Source organism: Thermobia domestica, chromosome 1, assembly GCF_964235325.1.
Source record: "Thermobia domestica chromosome 1, izTheDome1.hap1.1, whole genome shotgun sequence".
NCBI classification, from domain to species: Eukaryota; Metazoa; Arthropoda; class Insecta; order Zygentoma; family Lepismatidae; genus Thermobia; species Thermobia domestica.
This window is the reverse complement of record NC_137454.1, coordinates 238,343,823-238,357,866: the sequence shown is the minus strand read 5'-3', so window position 1 is coordinate 238,357,866 and position 14,044 is coordinate 238,343,823.

The following is a 14,044-nucleotide window of genomic DNA, read 5'->3' as shown; positions in this document are numbered from 1 at the left end:
TACCGCTCACTCTTTGTTGATTTTAATTCCAACCGCTGAGAATTGCGGGTAATAGTCAGTGAAAATATACTTAACAAAAGTTCTCATGTAATTAAAAAAACTGTATAGCAAAGAGGGGAGATAAACAAAAAAATTGACTATTTATTTAAGTCAACTCCGTGTAGAGAACATGATTTTGAAGCCCCCAAAGAAAATGTATGACATCCTACACCAAACTAGGACATTTTAAACTGAAAACTATCTTGTATTACAATTTATGAAAGGAGTTAAGAAAATAGGACTCGTTCTTCCAATCTTTACACATTTTAACACCAAGCTATGGAGATATTGATAAAGTCATAAAAAGTTTTGTCACAATCGAATAACTGTTATATAGTTCAAATAGGAATATTTGTCTTGCATGTATCTTTTAACTTAAAATATGGAGGTAAATTTTGCCCCGTGTTATCCCTTATTCTTCATGGATGGCAATTCTAGATAAAATTTTTATTTTGCAATACGAAGTAAGGTCCACTCATGTCCAAAATGATTGTCGCATATCTATAACGGTGTTCTTGTAAGAATATAATTTGATAATGATTTTGCAGGGTACTTTTAATACTGATACTATGTGTATAATCGAGAAATATATATTTGTGGTAAATTTCATAGGAAAAGAATTATAAATACGAACATTAGAATAAGTAAAACAAAATGTTGCTAAATAGACAAGAAAGTTTTATTTTCGTTTTATTGTTCTTATATACCGCTCTTTTGACATGAAATTTACCACATACATATCTTTGCCGATTAATACATACTAACATTATAAGAAATGCCGGGCGAATTAGTTATCAAATTATATTTCTACAACAATATATTTATAGACATGCGACAATAATTTTGGACATGAATGTACATATCAAGTTTCATTAAAATCGGATAAGTTTTTGCGATAGTTATTGTAGAACAGATATACAAGCGTGGATCTAGTCGCAAGGGAAAAGCTTTACTGCATTCACTCCTAATTTATTAGGGCATTTGTTTTGTATTCTTGCACAATTTTACAAAGTCGATGAAACGAGGAAATGGTGCACCTCTGTGTGACTGCTTAAGTTTTACCGTCATTTCCCATTTTACTCTAGTAATACAGTTGATCTAGATAAAATCAAGATCAACGGAATGAAGGTTATATGTCTGTAACTTAATAAATGAAACACTTTTGCTACATAAAACAATAAGCAATGAGAAATATTCATAAACAGCGTACTTTGGTTTATGTATTGCCAATTGATTGCATGCATGTTAACATAGTCTTTAGATGATAGAAAAGATTGCTGAAACTAGAATCCGAATCAATACTCTACCCGGGGCAAGCACTTCATCAGGAATAAAACCCACGAATATGCTTACAAAATCACTCTCGTTTGCCACACTTCATATTGTCACATACACTTTTACATTATTGTTTCTTACGAATTACAGTGTATTACTTATTGATTTTACTAGGCTAAACTGTCACTATAGATAATAATGTATTTATAGATTGATATAGTATGTCTTTGTGTGTTAATTGAAATTTAGTATTTCTTTCTTGTTTAGAGTCTATATCCGACTTGAACCTATAATTTAATAAAGATATTATCCGAACCAGCGTAATGAATTCCAATTTCAATGCCTTCCAACTGAAAATCAAACCCGGGACAATATACTATAATGTTATGCAGGTTAACTACTAGGCTAGCGGCCATAATCACTTTAATATCTGTTGACAATAATAATCTAAATAATATTTTCTTTCAAATAAAAGTATAACCTTCAAATCACTTTCATCATGTCAAAATCGTATCAGCTAAAAGTCGTAATAAAACATATACCAATCATTAATGCTATGTTAGTGCTTATTAGTGCTACAAGGACAACGTGGTACTCCTACATACGGAAAGTTATTAATAAATTAAAGAGGTGATTTTTGCTAAAAACGTCATCCTTAACTTAAAATTTGCGGGGGAAACAAAAAGGGTGCCAATCGCTATTGCTGATTTGCGTTTCAAGCACAATGCTAGTGCTTCTACGTACAATGTTAGTAACAAACATTTTCCGCAAATATTATTTATATAATTGGCGACTTTGTCTTCAATTATAATAATTGGCGACCATGACTTAACATCAAGCAGAAATCATCACTTTAATTTATTATTAACTTTTCGTACATAGACACACTAAATTCGTGCTTACAGCGCTAACGATTGACATTCTTTTTGTTTCTCGCGAAATTTGTTTGCAAAACTTGAAATTACGGCTTGACGTTAAGCCAGAATCACTACTTTAATTTGCTAATAACTTTTCGTACGTCGAAACAAGAACGTTATGCCTATAGTACTAACGGTAACGCTAATGACTGACAGGGTTCTGTTTACCATAAAGCTTGTTTGCAAAAGTGATGTTGGCTTTCTCTCAAGCAAGAATCGTCATCTTAATTAGTTAATGACTTTTCATGCGTAGAGCGCAAACTTTGTGCTAATATCACTGCTGTAGCACTATCTATTATCATCCCTTTTATTTCCCTCGAAAGGTTGTTTGTAAAATTTGAGATATTGGAATGACGTTTTGCCAGAATCGCCACTTTAATTAGTTAATTACTTTTTGTGCGTAGGAGCACTCCTCAGCACTAACGTATTATACAGCTTTGAGATAGTATTCGTTTTCTCTGGAACGTCTTTTTATTACGGTAGTCGGTTTGGTTTCCAAGGAGCCAGAATCGCACATTGATTTTCTAATAATTTTTCGTACGCGGTATGATTAATGCCGTGTGTTTGTGGCACTAATCAGCACTAACGATTGACACATTTTTCGTTTCCTGCAAAACTTATTTGTCAAAGTGTCGATTTTAGCATGATGCCAAGCCAGGTTCGTTATTATAGTTTGTTATTAACTCTCCGTAAGTAGAGACACCAAGGTTGTGCTCAAAGTAATAACTTACCACTAACGATTGACTCAATTTTCTTTTCCCGCGACGATTTTATTAAAAGTGTCAATTTTGTTATGGTGACAATCCAGAATCCTATTTTAATTTGTTAATAAATTTATCTATGTAGAATCACTAACGATGTGGTTTTGTCACTAGACAACACTAAGATAGTACTAAAACTAAGTATGTTTTTCGTTTTCCGCAAGATTATTTATAAAAGTGGTAATTATGGCTTCACTTCAATCTAGTATTCCACACTCATTTGCTAATACCTTTCCGTACATACGAGCACTAACGTTATACATGTAACGTTAACGAGTCCCAATGTCTGCATAAATTCTTTCTCCCCAAAGCTTATTTGTAAGATGGTGATTTTTGATTTATTTGAGGACAGAATAGCAGTGTTATTTTAGAAGATTTTTTATGTTAAAGCACTAATGCATTATAGCACTAGGAAGCACTAATGTAGCATTGAAAATGTTGTCCTTATCGTTTTCCGTAATGATTATTTGCAAATGTGTTGATTTTGGCTTGACGTCAAGCTGGGGTCTTCATTTCAATTTGTTAATAATTTTCTGTATTTAGGAGCACTAGCGTTGCGTTTTTCACACTAACTACCACTAAAGATAGAAATATGATTCGTTTTCTGAGAAGTATTTTCATTACTCTCATTTGGTTCAGATCACAGGATGAATACTTCAACTGGTTGATGAAATATGACTATAAATTTAAAATTGTCATCAGAACGTCATTGTTTTATAGTATTATTTTTTTAAAAGGAATTACAGAAATTATTTAGTCTACTTATACAAGAAAAATTACAGTTATCTTCAATTGAATAACGGTAACGTTTCTTGTAACATGGAGTTGGTTGAAGGAAACGGGGAAAGAAAATATAACATTTTCAAAAAAAAAAAAAAAAAAATGCTACTATTATTTCTATATTTGTTACCTGAAAGAATGTTTCGTTGTATAGATATGGGCAATTTGTGAGGTAACAGCAGCCCATACTATCCTTAATGCACAACCTCTGTATGTCACATAATGTATAAAGCGTGAATTCCCTTGGGATATCACCTTGCACAAAGCTCTTCAAGTTAATTATTTGGTCATTAATTAACTCAATATGACTTTACCTGCGGCAGGTCCTCATAAAGGCTCTCTTCGTACAGTTCGATATATCACAGGTCCAGTTGATAAAGTTCCTCTGGCTTCTCGTCTCTGAAATAACCTTAGGCAAGTTTTTGTCATATCCAGTCTATTAACAATAGATACAAAGAGCAACTGGGTTTTGTGGAATAAATTCACATATATGTTTGTTGGTGAAAAACTCAGGTAATAACCACGAAGGCTACCAGAATTATCTTAGCGTTGTTTTCATTAACTCCTACCTCCACCCTATGGTAATCTATAACAACTCTTGTCCAATCCATTTTCTTCTTCAACACGTGAGCTTACGCTTGTAAATAGATAAATATGTTATTACATTTCTACATTCAGAAACCAATTATACTGTCTCTCTATATACAGTAAGTCCTGACTAAATGACTGATGAATGCTTAGGCCGACTTTAGAAATTTCAAATTTACACAGTGCATATGATTTGTGACATAGTACAATTAAGAAAGGGTTTCTAGAAATTTGGCGTAAGAAGAGAAAATGAGCGGTTGCAATTAAAATAATGTGTTTCTATCTCTGAATCTTTTGCACCTAGGCACATGAAATGCTGTATTCGGCGTTTTCGTTTAAAATATTTAAACACATGTTTTAGTGTTTCTTCTAGAACATAGGAAAAGAGCGTACGGATTTACTGAAATGTCCATACCTTAGAATACCTTAAGTTTAGATAAATCAAATTTTGAGTTTAGATTTTTTTATTTAAAATAAGTAAAGATGTGTTTCCGCGTACATTAAAGATAATTAAACACGTTTCAACGTTATTTCCTACTTAACCTATAAAGGTAACCAAGAAAATTCTGTCGCTTTTTACCCACCTACTTCGAACACCTAAGATGTGCCTGGAAGATCAAAAATAGTCCCCATCAGGATTGACGATATTCTGCCAACGTTAAAGATAATTAAACACATTTCAACGTTATTTCCTATTTAACCTATAAAGGTAACCAAGAAAATTCTGTCGCTTTTTTACCCATCTACATTGAACACCTAAGATGTACCTGGAAGATCAAAAATAGTCCCCATCAGGATTGACGATATTCTGCCAACGTTCTGAATCGCCATGGATTCCATCGCGGTAGAATTTGGTGGACCGTGAAGAAAAAAAAAAGCGTCAAGTGAATTTTGCACTTTTACTAGGAATTTCAACTGGCGTTCTCTAAGGCGATTGTTCAAAGAATGGAACAGGTGATAATCGGACGGTGCAATGTCCGGGGAGTGTGGCAGATGCAATAGTGATCCAAGGCGTAGAACGGTGTCCCGGGTTATCCTTGCCCCATGGGGCTTAGGGTTCCTCTCTAACAGGAGGACCCCTTTGCGATTCAGAAGTGCTGGCTCCAGATTTTTGAGTTTTACTTGGACACGGGTCAACTGCTGACAGTACACCATTGCATTGATGCTCTGACCAGCTGGCAACAGTTCCCGATGCAATAGTCCAACAAACAAACGGGAGGACCTTCTGGTTCTGGAGTAGTGCTGGTTTCGGCTGTTTTGGAACCGGTTCATGGGATGCTAACCAATGATGACGGCGTCGTGGAGCTTTGTACGGAACCCACTTCTCATCACATGTCAACACCCTGTCGAGAAATGGCTCCTTCCTCAGACGAGACAGCAAAGAACACAAGTGTCTGCTCGTGTTGCCTTCTGGCCCGGAGTCAAATCATATGGGACCAATGGTCTCTTCTTATAGTGCTTCGCAATTTGATGGAGATGCTGCTGAATGGTTTTTCCACTCACACTGAACTGTAGTCCCAATTTCTCACATGGTTGGACATTGTTGGCCTTAATTACTGACTGAAGATCTGCGTTGGTCTTCCGGCATGTGTTTCACCACCAACTTGTTAAGCCACGGCTGCACTGTACGCGTAGTCACGACACTCTCATCGAAGGCCTAGCATATATTTCGCCCCGCTGCAGCTGCGTTTGAGCCCAATTTGTACTCATACAGCATATACTGTCTTATGACGCTCTGAGGAAGTTCCATGTTCACTCTGTCTTTACACAAGTTCATGGTGTAACTCAACTGCCACAACCAAGTAATATGTTGGATATATCCACACCAACAGGACACCTTTGCTTTATCTCCACATGCATTCAACTTACGGTGTGAAGGCTAATTGAACACAGACCTCCACAAAAAGCGACAGAAATTTCTTGGTTACCTTTATATAGAGAAAGCTCTAATAGTTTGTGTTTGAGAGAATCAAGAGTTTCTGTTCGTTTCGAATGTAGTTTTTTTGGTGATTTGCTAAAACGTTTAGGATTAAGGGTTACTGCTGAGTCCAAACCTCAAAATCTGTTGTCTAAATTTGGCTCAAATTTCGTGAGGCTCTATACAGGGTTTTCATAAAGTCTGGACGGATTTAATTTGCTTATAATTTTCATAAAAATCCTCATAATGAAATCAAATAAAGTGCAAACGGTAGCGGAAGGATTACATTTTTAGTTGGCATGGCAACTGTGAACACGTTGAGAGAGGGAGAGGGAGGGCAAGGGTCAGTTTCTTACCAAATTCCATCCATTGTTGTTTCAATGTTGACTCTTAAAAGTAATTTGTAAGCTGTATTGGTGTGTGTGTCTTTTAAAGAAATAAATCAATGAAAAACTCCTCTGAGAAGACTATTTTTATTACCGTATCAAAGATGGCGTCGGTGAAAGGGAAAGCGCAATGTGTTCTGTGGTACGCAGAGCTACAATCACCAATTCTGGTGTGTCGAAAGTTCACCAAAGAGTTCAAAAAGCCTGCACCGACTGAGAGTGCAATCCGAAAGTGGCATGTTAAGTTCTTGGAGACAGGAAGCGTCCTGGACCGTTCTCGAAGTGGGAGGCCGTCAACATCGTCTGCAACAGTGAGCAGGGTAAGGGAAAGCATCATCAACAGCCCACAGAAGTCGATTCCTAGACGGGCCATGGAACTCGGAATTCCACAGACAACCCTGTGAATGAACTGAGCTGGTGCAGATTACAGGTAAAAATTTAATCCTTCCGCTACCGTTTTCACTTTATTTGATTTCAATATGAGCATTTTTATGTAAATTATAAGCGAATTAAATTCGTCCAGACTTTATGAAAACCCTGTATTACCTATACTCTGGAAACTAAATAAATGAAATATTTTTACAGAAAATCAAATTCCTAGCCTTAAGAGCATTAAAGGTTTGTTAAAAGAGAGAAATATTTAATTTCGTTGCTTAGAGATCGAATTTATTACAGACCCCTTTTTGTCTATGTTGTAGGTATGTTTGAAATAACTTTTAAAAGTCCAACGGTTTTTGGAGTAGTATAAAGACCAGCGCCGTAACTTACATTTTTTTCTGCGGGATTGGGCAAGCATTAATACATGTATTTGGGCCTCCTTTAAAAGTTGTTTTTCTAATTCTTGGGCCCCCTCCTTCCATATTTCTCTTACTTTTTATGGGCCCTGCGGAACCTGTAGGCTCTCCCGCATGGCAAGGTCTGCGGGATCGTTAGTTACGCCCTTGGGCGCGTCCATACATGACAAATTAATTAAAGGGACAGTATTGACAAATCTCAAAGCCACACGAATAAATATTATTTCTAGATTCCCTAATAGTGGAAATGTTTTTCTTACTCAAATGGGTGAACAACTTATTTTTGTTTTATTTACCTTTTGTGTGCTGTTTTCTTTATGTAATGTAATGAAGCTGTTTGATGCTTCATTTCTAATTTCATGTTCGTATCGTATATGGAGTAACAAAATTTTGTCTTAAACTGGGCCACCCTCAAACGGCGGTGTGTTTCCCTGCGGAACAGTTGCTCCCTCTCCCCCACAAGTTACGGTCCTGATAAAAGCTCTTTCTCTTTTTACATGCAGAATTTCAAGTTTGTAGGCCCAAAGGGTTCGGATATCAAGTGAGGGATTTTGAAACACTTGAACATTTCCTTTCTTCCTTTAGGTTTCTACATTCATACAATTTCATCTTAAATACAGTATAAGGTTAAAGGTGTATATTTGTAACATATTTCGAGCTACCAGGCCATATAAGCATCGAGATATAATGAAGGAAAAGAAAGTATTTAATCCGTTTTAATTACTTCAGGTGTTGAGTTTTTGCGAACTGACAAGAAACTGTATAGAGTATTACATCATGATCATACAAAAGAAATGCATCTCTAAGGACAAGGTAAAAATACAATAGAAGAAAATAAAAGTAGATGCGAAATATTTTATAATTGTTGGTCACTATTAACACTGTAATTGCTTACAAAAGTGTGAAGTTAACTCAGGACCCCGGTGATTCATAGAAGGTTTCAATTATTTACAACTGGTCCGCAAATCATGCTGAAGGTCATAACTATCTACGTTATTATAGCCATTCCTTCGCAAATAATCTTCTGAAATCGATACTAAGATATTTCTTTCAACGTAATTCAATGTTTAAAAATTCTATCTGAATCTCTTTTCTGAGTTTGAAGTAATCATGTCGAAACTGTAAAGAACTCTTACAATGTAAGAAAACAGTGTTAACCTTTCTAAGTAATTAAGTATAGCACATAACCGTTTCTTTTTTCACAATTTTTGTAATTGTAGTAGATACACTTGTGCTCTGAGTGTCCCGATTCTACTTTAAGTAATATTGAAAATGTATGCGACAGATTAGGGTCTAGTATTTTAAAATATGTTAATTGAGCATGGACGTTCTTGTTCATAACTATTTTCATTCAAAGACTTCCACTTGTGGTCTCATTGAAACAATACTCGAGTTTGTATCCCACCCTTTCTAGTTACCGACTGTGTACAAAATTGTTAGTATTAAACTTCCTAGGTTTAGTTCAGTCAGTTCTCTTAAGTTAAGTTATATTTCTTAAATCTGTTAGGTTAGGTTTTAGTTATTTCTAATTTTTAGATAGTACAATTTGAAACTCATAACATGCTAACAAGAACCAATCGTATATACTTATAACTTCAGCTAGTCTTTATTACTTTCCACAAAACGTACACTTTAAATTCTCTCGTAACATCATACTTCCCAATTATTAACATTTCACAATTCTATTAGATTCTAAAATTCCTTCTTCAAATCAACTAAACTTTTCTCCATTTACAAACCAACAACCAAAATCTGTCCCTAGCAACATAAACATCTCTTTTCTTCCTTTTCTTCTTTTTTGGCTTGTGCTTTATTATTTTCTCAACGCTTACAACCTATTCCTAGAAACGCCTATATTTTCTACTCTAAAAATTATGTTCATTATCTTCCATCGCCATGAATAATAATAATAATAATATAACTAGATAAAATCACCTCCAGAATTTAATTTGATGGAATACATAATTAGAACATAAGAACTTCGTTCAAGTCAGTTTCTTGCCTCAAACAAACAATTTTGTTCAGTTTGTTGCATATAGATTAATAAATGTCTTATCTTTAAACACCATTTCTCGTCATACGCTACGCTAATAATAATAATGTAGAATGTTAAGTATAAAACTTTCTATGGCACGAAATGTGTGTCTACTTCTATTTTTTTTTTTTTTTTTTTGTTTCATTTTCTGCCACATCTTTTAAGGTAAAAGGAAAGTAATCGGTAGAAGTTATTGATACGTGTCAGCTTGCCGTTCCAGGAAAGAGAGAGAGACGACAAACAAAGCCAAGTGACCGTTAAGTCACTGACAAACAAGATCACCTCTAGCAAAGAGAGGCAAACAACTTCGTTATAGATAGAAAGAAAGACCGAAGTTGAAGTTCTGTCTTATGGAACTAAGTAAGGGAAAATTCTATGATACGCTAAAATGGATAAAAGAAAATATTCCCTGAAAAACATCATTCAAGCTTTAAAATGCATGCTTTTATTGCTGGATTTTTCGTGAGAAAATTCAAATAGAATTATTGATGTGTCTAATGCTAATAAATGTACACTAGCGTGGTAAATTACATTTTACGAGTATTTTTAACAGGAAAGCAAATTTCTACCTTACGAATTAATTCCGGTTTCGAAGACACTAACGTTCTCGTCTTTGGTGCAAGTGTTCCTGGGTTTCATTCCCGATGCGGACACTTGGTCAGAAAGGTGTAAAGGTTCTTTCAAGCCAGTTACTCTGAGTGAAGCTTTTTTTTTTGGTTTTCTTCATTCATATCAAACAAATGTCGAGATGGTACCTAATATACAGGTTCTAGACCGCTTCATTCCTTTGATTTTTCTTCACTTTTCCGATTGTTTGGTCGCCGATAGACGTCATCCCTCATATGTCACAAGATAAAATGGTCTTAAAGGCCGAAGGTCAAGAAATATAATTCCAAATTCTAATCCTGAATTAAATTTATATATGATGGGAAAATCTTTCTCTCATTTGTTTAAAATATTTTTGCTCCTGTACTTGATCACACATGGTTTAGTTAAAAATTTTTTGTTGATAACATTTGTATCTACTTACTTTCCGTCCGGAATCAAGAACACTATATTTAGAACAGAAAGAATACCAAAACATTTTGTAACCCGAGAGAAAGTTAGAAACTTATGAATTAATATTATTGTCGGTTCAGTGGCAAAAACACTATATATCTACTGAATATGAAATTTTAAATTAAACCATTATATACTAATTCCAATATTCATCGTCTGAGATTCAATATCGCATAAGTAACATTTCATCAATTTTAGAGGAGAGACAAAAATCTGTTTTGAAACTAGCTACAGCCTCATTATACACTGTAATACTTTAATGGGAATATCAGAGTCATTTGTTGTGATATGTGTGTACATCTTAACCAGATTGTCCGCCATCCTATACTGATTCTAATGGTATCAAAAACCCGAATCTGCCAAAATTGGTGATATGCGGTGATTGGTGAAACTCAAACGACGATATAAAACTTAGAGTAACCAATTACTAAAGCAAATAATCAGAAAGTGAGATATCATTTTTTCTATCATCATATAGAAATATACTTAAAGTATCTATTGAAGCTTTCCTGGCGACGTATTGTGAACAGGTCTTCTCGGGCTAGCAGACAGTAAATGGCGAATATGATGGTGCAATAGAGTGTATGGAATATACATACTCATGTATGTATGATTGGACTTTTCTGATTGGTGGTTGAAATGGCGGCTTCTGATTGGTGCTTGAAATGGCGGGATATGATTGGTGTTCATGTTTTGCTTAGTTGGAATCCTGTGTCTCTGTTAAGGTTCGTTTTTGCTTGTGTGATTGCAACGGCTTCTTTTATCCTCCTGTCTCAAACTCTTGAGCATTTTGCTATTATTTCGGTATCTGTGAACAAAATCTTATGTTGCTGTTTGATGCTATGTTCAGCCAGTCCGGATTTTTCTGGTTGGTTTAGTCTGATGTAACTGTTGTGTTCTTTGCATCTGGCTTCAATGGTTCGTTTCGTTTGTCCAATATATGACTTACCACATTCACATGAAATGCGGTAAACTCCAGGAGTTCGGAGGCCCAGGTCGTCTTTGGTTGGTCGTATTAAGTATTTTATTTTTGCTGGAGGTTTGTGTATTGTCCTGATGTTGTACCTGGCAAATAGTCTATTGAGCATTCCAGAAGCGTTCTCAGTGTATGGGAGGCAGATTGTGTTCTTCCGTTCTTCATTCACAGTTTCTTCTGCATTTTTGTCCTTGTTGTCAGTGTCCTTCGTTCTGGTCCTTTTGTACTTACTAGTTGTCAAACGTCTAGTAAAACTTCTCAGTTCTGAAATTCAAATTTATACCCTTATTATTATGTTTAATAATTGTTTCTACTGAATCCATTGTAGAATAAAAATCATGCAACTTATTTACACAGCAAGCGAAAAAGGTCTAACATAACACCAGTCAGTAAAATTCGAACATTAAGTAAGCATGGCAAAACTATACCTGAAATTGGGCGGATTACGAAAGTGCATTAAAACCCAGTAACTAAGCAATTGACTATCGTATGTCTGGTGAAATACTTAGTAATGCGTGTACGGTTACAACCTAGGAATACGCTACAAATGTGATGATTTGGGATTTTTTTTTCAATGACATCGGATTAGCAGAATCCATATTTGTAATTGTGTTGTTGATACAAAACATACTAAATGATTCTTGAGACTAAAATGATACTACCGAGAACAGATTTATTGGTAATTAATTTTTCTGTTTTTCAAGACGATACTTCTCTTGACATTGTGCCACAGTTATAAAAATGTATTATTCTGTCGTTACGATATGGAACATCAGTTCCTTGGCCAGAGAATTGAACAAACTTAAACCCTATTGAAAATTTATTGCGTGATTTTAAAGATTGTTGTTAATACAATTACAGCTAGAACAAGAAATATGTAAATGAAAGGAACAAACCACATCTGGTAACATTTCATTCAAGTAGAGACTCTGCAAAACTTTTTAAATTCTATGACAAAAACGGTTCTCAAATCTCATAGATATCGAATTAAGTATTAGATCAAGTCAGAGTCATTTTTATACAAACCTAAGTTTAACTTAAGTTAGCAACGGCTATCATATTTTAAAAAGTATCACCCACTATTGCAGTTTAAATTCTCTAATTTAATTTGCACTCTGAATAAAATTTCCTTGAAATATATGGTCATTTTAATGTGTTTATGCTTACTTATGAAGACACATATTAAATCATGTGAACGCATAACACTAACTGCAGTTGCAATTAATTTTTCAATCACTATATATATAGGGGAGAGGTGGATAAAATGATCCCCTTAAGACAAATTCGCCCCCAGATCTTAGCTCTAATGATATAAATTGTGTTGATTGTGTCGGTAGGGTAAGGTATTGTCTTACGTTTCTAATGTGCAGTTTTCAGCATTGTCAATAAACATGTTCGATATTATTTTGACACAAATTTGAACCTATTGAGAAAGGATCATTTTGCCTTAAAGGGTGGGTGAAATGATACCTCCAATGAAAATAATAGAAAAATCTTGTGAACTTCCAAACTGACTATATTTTTTAAAAAAACTTAAGTACAGGGTGTAGTAATACTGTGTTAAAGTGCTTTAGTAATGATTTTATTTATAGTTTGTTAAAATAGGCTAATATGCTGTTCAATATAAAAAACGTTTTTTGAAAACTTAGTTCTGTTATGCTTTTTTGGAATCAGCTTTCTTGTAGCCTAAATGTCAGATTGCATGCCATACACAAAGAAATCTCATCTTCATCAACACCAGCACACTGATCACGGGCACATTCTTGCAACTGCTGACACAATATCCAACCATCACCTCCAGCAGATTTTGAATATAAGACATAACAATAAATACACACGGTATCTGGTATCTTCAATACGATCACTTAGGAACTAGATGTGCCCTCTCCAAATATCCATGTTTCAGAATCCTGGCATACTATCACAAAAAAAAATTATAAAGATACTTGGTGAATACTTTAAATTATATGTCCACAGTGAAATTCCTTCTATAAAAATGTTGCGTGAGTACCGCCGGATTCTGAAACATGTATTTTTGGATAAGACACATATTAGTTCCTAAGAGAAGTTTTAACCCGGACTACAGTATGTCCCATAATATTGGAGCAATGGACCTCTAAAGTTCATGTTTTATGTTATAACTACGAAATGACGAATTTCTATACCCAGTTTTTTTAGTTGTATTTCTCTTAGTTTCATTTCAAGGCAAAGTATGCGTTTCAACCATCCTATGTATTAATTTATATATAGTATATACACTATGTAACCAAAACTATCCGGACACCCCAAAAATATACGTTTTGCATATTAGGTGCATTGTGCTGCCACCTACTGCCAGGTACTCATTATCAGCGACCTCTGTAATCATTAGACATCATGCGAAAGCAGAACGGGGCGCTCCGCGGAACTCACGGACTTCGAACGTGGTCAGGTGAATGGATGTCACTTATGTCAGAAGTCTCTACGCAAGATTTCCACACTCCTAGACATCCCTATGCCCACTGTGTCTGTTGTGA